General features: G+C 35.1%; 1 protein-coding gene across 1 annotated transcript in view; it reads left to right on the top strand.

Annotated features, from left to right (window-relative positions):
* Nucleotides 1–418: 418 nt before the first annotated feature.
* LOC124642655 (protein obstructor-E-like) overlaps nt 419–12317 on the top strand; it is a 69945-nt gene continuing 58046 nt past the window's right edge. Inside the window, exon 1 of the mRNA XM_047181230.1 lies at nt 419–574. The gene's annotated coding sequence lies outside the window, so the exon portion shown is untranslated. The remainder of the gene's footprint in view (nt 575–12317) is intronic.

Genomic DNA, 12317 nt, shown 5'->3' with positions numbered 1-12317 from the left:
CAGTTTTTGTGAAGTTACTATTAATAACTCTTAACATTACTTTCTTTTTCATGATTTTAAGAATGCAGCGATCTCCAAGCTATTTATAAATTCATATCGTTTTATTATTTTAATTTACGTTGCTACCGTTCTTCTATAGACGCATTTAAAAATAAACACAAGATCCAAGTTAAAGTAAAAGCTTAAATATTTTACGAAAAAGACATACGACAAAACTTCCAAGTGCACACAATACACCCTAATAAAAATGGGAGACACATACCAAGAACAATCGTCCATTCAAATAGGCAAAGTTCAATGTACATACATGACAAGTGGTATTACCCTGACAATTTCGAGAGGCCCTTATGACATAAACCATTATAGAAGGGAAGGTGCATCTTTATATGGTTAATAGTACGCGAAACAAGAGTGGTGGAGTGACGTGCACATTCACCTGCGCAAGCGACGATTCCGCAGTTGTACCTCGCGAACGCGCCACTAAAGACGCCATCTTTTGAACAGTTGTTTTTTTTATAATTCGAACTTTTTTTTCTTAAGTGTGTGTGGTCAACGGTGACGGATCTTTTTACGCGTAAGTTTCGTTTTTTTTTTAAATTGTTTTTTCGTATTTATTTTTTTAAATTCTAATTTGGAACGTAGGAACGTTATTTTAATACTTCGAGCAAAATTAAATAAAGTTCGTTAAAAAAAGGGTTCGATTTAAAAATAAGTGTAGACAATAACACAAACTTTAATTGTATTTTTTGCTTATTTTTTCGTCTTGAGGTAGAACTCACTAGAAGTAAGTCCGGTTTCTCACCAAGAATTTTGCACTGAGATGTGAATACCTACTAAATAATAAAATTGTACACATACATGTCTAGTCTATTTTTTGCTGTAATTTGAATCGATGAAACTTAATAACTGTAATGGATAGCGAAAATAGACAAAAGGCTGCATTCATTTCAAAATAGATTTTACGATGTTAACGAGCACATAGAAGAGAAAAAAATACATCAGCTTTAAAAAAAATATTAACTACAAAATTGAAAAATTCTCTTTGCATATTTTAGTTTCATATTTTGTTATTTACGGTATAGTAATTTTTAATATATACCAATATTATCAAGCTGATGAATTTGTTAGTTACACCGCGCTAATTTCTGGTCCTAATAGTCCGGTTTGAAATCTTCTTTCAGTGTAAGATAAACCATATCGAAGAAGGTTATAGGCTACTTTTTATTCGGTGTACCTATGAAGTTGTTCCCACGGGTCGCAAGTGAAACTGTAGGCAGAATCTAGTGTACTCATATGAGTACAAAAAGGTCGTGTTAGCTGTTATGTCATGGCTAGGAGTCTTAGCTCACACTGAGTGAAAGTGTAATAGTTCTGTCTGAGCAGAAGATGAGAGGAAGTTTGACAAACACTGGATTTCCTTATTACCTACTCTTACGTTTAACACGTAATGTTATCTAATGCGTTACGAATTACGACTGTGTGAACTTACTGGTTATTTTTGCAGTAAGTTGTTACGTGCAGTTGTCCTAATGTACCTGCAGGCCGTGAGAAATCATTTTGCATATCTGAAGGTAGCCATTTGACGAGTCTGACATAATCTTCGATAGCGTTCTGTTAGTTGAATTCAATAGTAACTAGCTTCGGACGGACGGAAGAGACTTGAATGTTTAAATTAGTGAAATAGCTACAAAAATTCAAAGTTGTTTTTTCCTTGAAAAAATAGCATGTATACTAGAATACGTACCTACTAAAAAACATTTGATCCACAAATCCCTGCATCTTCTTTTCGATTTTGTGAGATTTGGTTATGATAACATCCCAATTATGGTCGGTCTTACTCAGTGTAATCCGCTGATTTTGACCTGTATCAACCACAACATAACATGAACACTTTCTTCAAAGTATTTTAACTAAAACTATAAAATCTAAAGTGTATCTTGAAGACATACACTTTATGGATTATTCCATAGTAACGTAACGTAAAAGTTTCCTTATCTATCTAATGGATAGACTGGCGTATCTAGTGATATAATACTAAGAAACCACATTGTAGTTAATACGTTACTAGCGACCCGCCCCGGCTTCGCACGGGATAACAGTATTTCCCCACTATTTGATGTATGTTATTGTACATATAAACATTCCTCTTGAAACACTCCATCTGATAAAAAATCTCATGAAAATCGGTTGCGTAGTTTTGATTTAAGATTTAAGCGTACAAAGGGACATAAGGACAGAAAAAGCGACTTTGTTTTATACTATGTAGTGATAGCAAACACAAGCTGTTGCCCGCAGCTTCAATCGCGTCTAATATAATAAATGCGAAAGTAACTTTGTATATTTCTCACGCGTACACGCCAGGACTACTGATCCGGTTTAAATAAGATTTGGTACACGGAAAACCTATAGCCTGAGAAAGGAGACAGGCTGCTTTTCTCAAGTACGAGATTAGTTCACTAGAGACGCAGTTGTTGTCTAATAAAATAATCCAATATCCTCAAAAAGTTGTAAAAATACAGAGGTATACTCGTAATTACATATGTATGTCGATCGTAAAAACTAATTACAGCACATTTTTTGCGTGTTCATAGCTGGTTTCTATTTTAGTTTTTAAATAGTAGTCTGAGTGCATTATATAAGGTTACATAGGACATAACAACATACATTCCTTTTGAAGAATTATTGTGTTTTTGTTTTTTACAAGTTTATCGAGATATGCAGTCATTTGTTTTATTTTGCATCAATCAGATATTTCATTATAGAATAAATTAAATAAAACCTTCTTCTTTCCATTCCATTCTTCGATCTTTATTCCATTACTCGACAAAAGAAGATTTAAGAAATAAGCGACTAGGTCTATAAGACGAGTACCCTTTCAGAGCAGCTTAGAAAAAAAAATCCCTTCCCAATTCGTTTACCCAGCCTCATAAGTAATCTTATTTATGAGAATAAAGTAAATTATAACATGAAGTTGTTAGTGAGTTTAAGTTCTTAATCTTATAAACTAATATTTGTGGAAATCAGAATGCAGAACTTTGCTAAGTCATACGTAGGTACTTTCTACGTTCGTTCTACACATTAATACTTAACTGGGAAAAGATTAAGGAAATCATTTTGAGGAAACCTATTCTTTGGGTCTGAAAGCCCCAAACCACCTTGAATTCATTCCATTTAGCAACAATCGACAGATTTAGATGAAAATGGACTTTCGTGTAAACACAAAATTATTTTTGCAAATACATAACTTATTTATAACTTAACAGATGTAGACAGGTTCCAAGCGTAGAGAGAACGTTCTCAAGTTATCCGTTCATTGGCTTATGTACAACTTAAACAGGAAACTAAGTGAGTCTCAACTGTTTCTCATTATGACAGCTTTCTCTTATTTTTTCTTCAACTTTCAGGATGTCGAAAAGAAATTGAAAGTTTTTTCGAGACATTTCAAAGATAAATGTTATTGGGTGACATTTTTGTAAAATGTTTATTTTTCCTCAAAAATATCATACCTCGCATATAATATGTTGGCCCTTTTGGCATCGTTATTATTATCCAAGTGCTGTTACGCTTGATCTTCAGTTTGTAGGCGTGTATCCAAAATACATCCAAATCCTGTCTGCCGCCTGCAGATTCTTGCTGATAATGAACTCCTCTTTGATGTTTAGTACTGAACTATTATGTCCATTTAATATCATACTATTTTTATTGTTTACCCTCACTTCATGCTATCAACGCCCACGTCCCGTCGGAACTACTTCAGGCACCCTGATAAAAAGTAGCCTCTGGCCTTCGTCAATAACCAGACTATCTAACACTGAATGAATCAAACAGTAATAATTTGCGTAAGCTTTGCGCAAACTTACAAGCAAAATGCTTGTAGATTCCCAAATGTATGGTCAGTCTTCAAATATCCTACTGACTACACTTAACAAATTGCCGAATGTATGTCAAAACATCAGAGTACCTGTTGAAAATGTCTTCGACCTGCATATTCTGGGCATGTGCGTATGTATGAGGTAACGTTGACCATTCACCCGGCAATATTTAGCTAAGTCCAGTGCGTTAAGTAATTCACTTAAACGCAATCGCCTAAGGGAAACACGTACTCACGTGTGTCACATGTTCTAGAATATTTTAGAATTTATAGCTGGTTGATGTGGCTTCTGTATACTATAAGAAATATATCTATGACCCTGTAGATTGTGAGCCGATTTAAAAATATCCTCATTCATTTCTGAACGTAAACTAGATCAAACTGCTTACAAAGAAAGTATTCCTCCTTACCTTAATACATATTTCAAAAATCTTTGGTCCTGACTGTAGTAATCGCACGATACCTGCTAGGTACATAGTTTTCCGATGGGAAAAAGTTTTGATTTAAACCAATTGCTTAATATTGCCTCGATTTTAAGCAGTTAGATTAGTATCAAAACTTTCCAGAAAAAAGAGAATATGATGTTAAAACTAAAAACCAAATCTAATTCTCAGAAAGTGTATTTTAATTTCAGCAAAAAACATGAAAATTAAACTAACCACTTCGTAGAGCTTTGACAAGCTTTCATATTATTTAAAAGGTCCATCATTATTTTTCTTGGCTGTTAAAAAATCCCAAGAAAATGTTTTGCAAACAAGTTTTCTATTTTAATCAATTTTAGTCTTCGTATAAAATCTAGACATTTGAGCACGATCTTTATTATTGCAAGGTCAAAGTTTCGACGTTTTCTTAGGTTGTTGACAAGTGGAAAAATAATATAGTAATGCTGTATTTCTTAAGATAAACTAAGCCATTTAGTGAGCAAGGAAAGTTGTATGTTAATCTGGTATTACACTTATTATTAGTAGTAGTAGCATTCATTGGTATGACTGATTGTCAGACTTTTAGGGTGCGTCCACATCTGGCGAATGCGCCGCGAATGCGCAGCACGCGAGCCGATCGCGAGCTGTCCGCGAGCTGCGCGCGTGCATTTTTGTTCGTGCGCCGCTTCTGCGCCGCCCGCGCGCAGCTCGCGCGCGACCTAAGCGCCGCACGCGAGCGGCGCGCAGGCGGCGCGCGACGTCTGCCATCTTCGATAGTACTGAGCCAATATACGGAACTGTAAGGGCGAGAACTGATTGCGCGCAGATCGCGCGCCGCTCGCGCGCTCTATACGAGCCTTGCGTGAGTTGCGCTAAAGAGGCGCACCGAACTATTGCAGTGACTGCACGCGCGCAGCTCGCGGACAGCTCGCGATCGGCTCGCGTGCTGCGCATTCGCGGCGCATTCGCCAGATGTGGACGCACCCTTAGGATTATGAATACCCGTAAAAGCTATCAAAGATGCTGAAAGTTAGCATCTAATTTATTTAACGCCACTTAGCATTAGCACATCAATACTTATTGTACGGGTAAATAAAGAGAAAACGAATTTTATTTAAGCCCCAAAAATCTCCGAAACTCTTAAACCGATGTGAAAACTACTTTCACTATTGGAAAGCTACACTATTCTAGAGTAACATTGTCTAAATTTTATCCGTTTACGTTCAGTAATTTCTAAGGGACGTAGGTGAAACCGCAGGAAAACAGCTTTACTTTTATGAAGACGCTGCCTTATTAATAAAACCAAAGGTGAAGGAAGGGTGCGGTCGTTGACCCCGGATTTTCTTGAGTAGTGTATTAATAATGCATTTCCATTTTTAAAACAAGTTTCTTAAAGATTTTATTTTCATAATAGGATGGTCAAACAAGTTTGTATACGTTTTTTCATGTTTAATCTATACTTATAATAAATCTGTAGAGAGGTCAATTCTGTACATTGAATATATTTCCAAAATAACTATTAGGGGGTGATTAGTGATCGATACTGATGCCAAAAATGCAATCAGTAAAATTTTTGTCTGTCTGTCTGTCTGTATGTTCGTTATGGAAACAAAAACTACTGGACGGATTTTAATGAAACTTGGCACAAATATTCTTCATACTCCTGGGCAGGTTATAGGATACTTTCCAACACGCTGCGATCAATAGGAGCAGAGCAGTGAAGGTAAATGTTGGGAAAACGGGAGAAGTTACTCCATTTTTTAAGCTTCCGTCGCGTGTGCAGCCTTAATGGTTACAGCTACACAGAAACCATGTACGACGGAAATATTTTTCATAAGATTATGTAAAAAATATCCCATGGCAGCATATGTCTATCTTTTATGGTTGACTCACAATAACACGTAAAACTCTCGGTAGCTTAGCAGTTCGGAGCTTTCTGATTATATTTGTCTACTATTTCGTTTATAACATTCTCACTCACACTAATTAAACATAGTTAACAGTATTATCTATTAATTAAAAAAAGAATGATTTTAATCGGTAAAGAAACACCAAAGTTATACATGAAAAACGGTAATAAGCCACCGCGCGTGAATACTGAATCACGCACGCTATAAGGATCATTTTTGTGCAACGGTCGCCGCGCTCGACGCGACTCGCGGCGCGGTGGCTGCGCGAGCTTCATACAATATTTGTCTGTTGGTGCGATTGATGCGAATAGACGTTCAGAGCGTTCAACCTTATTGCGCGACTTTTAGGTTTTAAATAATTTATTTTTAACTTTCTTTTGTTGTTATTTTATAAAATAGGTTGGTATAGTTAGTTATTTTTGTGTTTAAATATTCATTCAAATTACAAATTATTAATAGTTTACATTTTATTACGTAAAGTAGCAGTAAGTACGCATAGATTTAGATAATTGGAGTTGCTGGTGTTTATTATTTCTTCCTCTCTTTGCACAAAGTCCGACTCTAACGCGGACGAAGTCGCTGGCAGAAGCTAGTTTTAAATAAACGTGAACATTTTCGCTTCTTGTTTTTTCCTGTTGATTGGGAATTAAAATGAGATATTTTATACTTTTTTTTCTGTGGTTAAGTTTTTTTTTAACATTATTCTAACTTTGTCCTTTCCTTCCACGTAAATTGCTTCATTTTAACTACAAAATTGTAAATAGGAATACATTATGTAGGTACTAAAACTGAACTTTTTGTGATCTTCGAAGAATCGGCAGAATTAAATTTATTTCAGGATATTTCCGCTAATGTGATATTTATAACATTTCCTCTTATTATACACAATTAACAAGACTAATAGCTAATTAATTCCTCTTAATTACAAATAAAAACATTACTTAATTCAACAGTAATAAAAACAAGCGAAAGTCTTACAAACATCATCGATCAAATATTCGTAACGAGTCATAAAATGTGATGATTTGATTACGAACACAAATAAAAATGATTGTTCCTACATATGTGTTATGCACGTAAATTGCTTTTTTGTTGTGTAAGAAAGCAATTACTTCTAATATCCGTTATAATTTGGCATTAAAAGTTATGTCATAAGTAAATATGGTGGCAATTGTCTTCCATGTTCATTTTATTGAATAAAATTGAAAAGGTTCCGTAAATAATTTGAGGAATGACCATTTTAAGCATGTATATAATTCAAACTTGTAACTTTTGGATTAACACAGCAATAATACTCTGCATTATTTAAAAAGTAAATCTTTTTTATCCAAAAACTTTTTTTATGTTAGGTATACACCTACTTTTGTTACCTTACCTACCTTTTTTTATAAAATTTCAACAAAATATTTTCGTACGCAATATTATTGATATCGCGAAGCAAATGAAGCAAATTATAATAATATGCGCATCAAATTATTTAATATCGAATTAAAATCAAATAAATCATCAAAAAAGTGAAATCAGTGCCCCGTTTCCTCACCCACAATACGACATCATCAATACTAAAATCGTTCGCGCAAAACGCAAAACTGGCCTATCAAGGTTGATCAGTTCTCAAATATATTCAATACATAATTTTACCAATAACACGTAATAATTGCATAACTTGTGTTTAATTAACAGAACGATGACCATTGGCGTTTTTGTCACGGCTTGTTTTAGTATTGTCTTACTATAGCTGTTTCTTGCGGTATCACTCGTATCACAAGGGAACTTCTGCCCTTACCGGGTTAAAATATAGCTTGGGTATGTTACTTGGGAAGAGTGTTGTTATCCAACAGGAAAAGATACGTACCTTATTATGTAAACTAATTTTATTATTTTTATCATAGAATCATCTATAATAATCCTCTTCTAGACTACCTTAAAATGAATTGAGATAAGAAGGAAAAGACAAAAGGCAAGGTGTACACTTGCTTCTGCAATTGGTGAACTGATTAATAACTATACTAGCGGTAGCTCGCAACTTCTTACGAGGTTTTTAATAGTAGTAAAATAAAAAGATTTTGATGTTTTTTTTTATTCGCTTCAGTAGTTTTGCAGAAGAACAAAAAATGTTTCTTCTCTATTATCGTATAGTATAGACAAAGCGGCCGATGGTGCGTGAATATCGATGGTGTAAAGTCGCAACTCGCAAGTCGGTCAGTGTGCTCGTTACCTTATTATGTAAGCCGTTTTGAATGAACGGGCCTTAATCGTGACTGTAATTATGATCATCTAAGATTAGCAATTGATGGAGAAATGTTGGTTTTACTTGGCTTTTGTGTTAAGATGGCATTGTTATAAGGAATTAATGGAGTTACAAAGACGTTGGCGCTTTCTCGTTATAATACCTACTTCAGATTATAAACGTTTTGTCCTCGACGTCTTGATTGACTCATTTGGAAATTATACTTGGTAACAAAAACTTATCCTATCTAACTTAATAAGAAGTCGATAGGTTCAGGACAAAATTAAGTACCCCTATATTTAGCTATAACTTTTCCTGATAGATTATTGCAGATAACGACACAGTTTGGCTAAGTGTGCTAATCTATTTCTATTCGTGAAATCCTGTAATTGGTTTTCTATGTCCTATTCTATAAAATATTTTTTTTTTTTGTATGGTTTTCAATATAACTTACACATACTGTTACGTTATCTAAAATCTACCAAACTTGCAAAATATTCCGTCTAAAAATTCTTATGCTCACCAAATCGGTGTATAACCATTGGCCACATAACGGCACTATCACCATAAAGTAAATGACATCACAACACAAGACTTGAATACAAAGTAAATAAGTATTTAAAACTCTTTGCTCACGCGCACACTGAAGACTAAACAGTGGGCCGACTGTTGCCACGGCAGTTGGTAAAATATTTTGTAAAGAAAATCTATTTAAGTATTTGTTATTTAACCATTTATGCACCTACAGTAAACGCATGACAGAAGAAGTAATAATATAAAATAGAGAGTTCAATCAAAGTTTTTATTCGGTCTGATACAGGAAAAATAACTGATCATTGTTATGTGTGTACCTACTTCCATTCATCTTCACACTGATTCATGAACCCAAGCCACGGAGTAATCAAAGATGAACGGAGATGCCAATGAAGGTAGGTCAGGCGCCTTCTTCTAGGTTAATTTCGTCCAGTGGGCATGACCAAAACGATCAGTTACGAGTGAACTAACGAGGAGTTCGCGTTCTTTGAGACATCTGATAAAGATTTTTGGTATCACAAAAAATGCTCCTATCCAAACTATCGGCCGACTAAAAGTTGGTAGTGTACGCTGTGCTTGTAACGTTGCGAGACCGCCATTTGACGCCATCCGTGAAATAATTCGATCAAATGTTTCCTACGTTTCACTATACATTATTTATTAGACAGCGTGACGCGAAGATACATTAACGCACACATGCACACTCATTGTCACTGCATGCAGGTACAGTTGGGAAAATACTTTTTTATAATAAGTGGTGCAGTAAGGATGTGAAATGTTTTGCTTTATTTACTTACGGCCAGTTTCTTCATCAAAAGTTAAAGTTAAAGTAATGTCTAAAGTAAAAGTAACGGTCAAATACGTTTTTTCAAGGCTAAAGTGACAGCAAAACTAATAGAAAAATTGAATTTGACCGTTACTTTTACTTTAGACATTACTTTGACTTTTACTTTGGCTTTAACTTTTGATGAAGAAACTGGCTGTTAGTCGTTTTGTTTTATATTTTGAATAATACTAATTAGAAAACGCAGATTAATTGATTAACGCTCAATCCTTCTTCGTGTGAGAGGAGGCCTGTGCCCAGCAGTGGGACGATAAAAAGGCTGTAACAAAAAATAACAAAAAAGAAAACGCAGACAGAAAGAAACTTATTCAAGCCTGTATTTCTGCCGGTATTGAGAGTGCAAACAGTTCAATATAATATTTGATTTTCATGTTATTAATGTTTTTGAAGAATACATAAATTCTAGAAATCACATATCTTCTACACTTTTTTATAATAGTGAACAAGAATCTTACAGAAGATATCGCGACACCCAACTTCATACTTTGCCTGGATTTTGTGGTTGAGTGTACCTACCCGTCTGCGTGCCACGGCGACGGCGCATACAGGAAAATTAATAACTACTATTTTTATTTGTATGCGAATCGCGCTGTCTTTACACTTTTGGAAATAGAGGTCTGTAAGTATGTGACATTGCTCAGTTTGTGCACCCAATACAAAAATTATAAAGTCCCAATGAAGTATTGGTCACAAAACACTGCAAAGGTAAATAGAAAAATCTTTTATCGACACTACCAAGAATTTGCACAATAACAACACACTTTATTTGCAAGTATCCTTTAAACACTTAAGTCTGATCACGTCGAACACAAAGACCAAGTTATAAATAGAGGAGTCAAGTTTAAAATAACATTATATCGAGAGGACCCTTCAGATTATTGCTTGGACAAGCTGCCAAGACTTGGCACAAAGGCACCTTTGAGGCAGCCGCGAAATTTCCTACACAAAGTCTCAGTGTTGTGGAAAATATCGAGCTGTTTTATCGATAAACTGAAACGACACTTCCCTTTGAGCACGAACTTATTTTGTTTGTCGGCTAAAATGTGAGAAAGATTCTAAAGGAAAAGTAAATTCAGTTGCATCTACCACAAAATTAACTTCACTTTCATTGTAATATATACTTTTAAATACTAGCATTATTTATCTCATTTAATCTTCATCATCCTCCGTCCTCATCCTCCGAGCCTTTTTCCCAAGTATGTTGTAGTCAGTCTAACCTGATGTAGCTGAGTACCAGTGGTTTACATCTTCAGTACCTATATATTGTAGAAAGTCATGAATACAGTTGAATATACACCGAACATGCCTGCGGTATTTTTGTATCCAAAATGTCGACTTAATCACGTCACTACGAGCTTCAGTTTAATTTTATGTAGGTTTTCATTAATTTTATGAAGCAGAACTTGCTCTGCGCATCATAAAAGGTCCAAGGTTTAAAGTTTAAAGTCACTTAATTATCATTCGACATTCAAACCTTCGAAAAAAGAGCGTACTTCGTAAAAGGCTGGCAATGCACTTACGACTTTTTAGATCTATACTTATATTTATAAGTAAAAAAAGTCGTGGTGGCCTAGTGGGTAAAGGACCAATCTCTCAAGTATGAGGGCGCGGGTTCGATCCCAGGTCCAGTACCAATGCAACTTTTCTAAGTCTGTATGTACTTTCTAAGTATATCTTAGACACCATTGGCTGTGTTTCGGATGGCACGTTAAACTGTAGGTCCCGGCTGTCATTGAACATCCTTGGCAGTCGTTACGGGTAGTCAGAAGCCAGTAAGTCTGACACCAGTCTAACCAAGGGGTATCGGGTTGCCCGGGTAACTGGATGAGGAGGTCAGATAGGCAGTCGCTTCTTGTAAAGCACTGGTACTCAGCTGAGTCCGGTTAGACTGGAAGCCGACCCCAACATGATTGGGAAAAAGGCTCGGAGGATGATGACTTATATTTATAATAAAGAGGAAACATTATTTTCTTTGTGAATGCTCCAAAACTATTGAAACTGATTCAAAAAAATTTTTCACTGTTGGAAAGCTGCACTCTTCCCGAGTAACATAGGCTATATTTATCCCAAAACGGGTAGTAGTTCCCACGGGAGGAGGGTGAAACCACGGGAAAACAAAACATTAGTACTCATTAAAAATACTTATTGTAAAATGTCGAAAATGTATTAATTTTCACTAATTTATTCCACTAACAATCAATTATACGTCAATCAGGCTTCATAAATGTATTGGGTTATGCATTATGAATATTGAATGTTTGCTACGAGGGGTAATGATTTTGCGTTCAAATTGAAACATTTGTAGCCAATAATTACAATTTAAAACATTATAACAAGTCTTCGTGATTTATTTGATGAGGTTTAAATAATTATTAATTTGCTGTTATTTATTATTATTTTCTCTTCATATAAATAGGTAATTAGTATGGATTATAAAGGTATGGTTCTTGTTAGATGACATCGGATAGACGAGACTTAAGATAAAATAGGAATAGAGCAGATTGAA

Source organism: Helicoverpa zea, chromosome 2 (genome assembly GCF_022581195.2).
Source record: "Helicoverpa zea isolate HzStark_Cry1AcR chromosome 2, ilHelZeax1.1, whole genome shotgun sequence".
In the NCBI taxonomy this organism is placed as follows: domain Eukaryota; kingdom Metazoa; phylum Arthropoda; class Insecta; order Lepidoptera; family Noctuidae; genus Helicoverpa; species Helicoverpa zea.
This window is presented reverse-complemented; position numbering and strand designations above follow the sequence as displayed.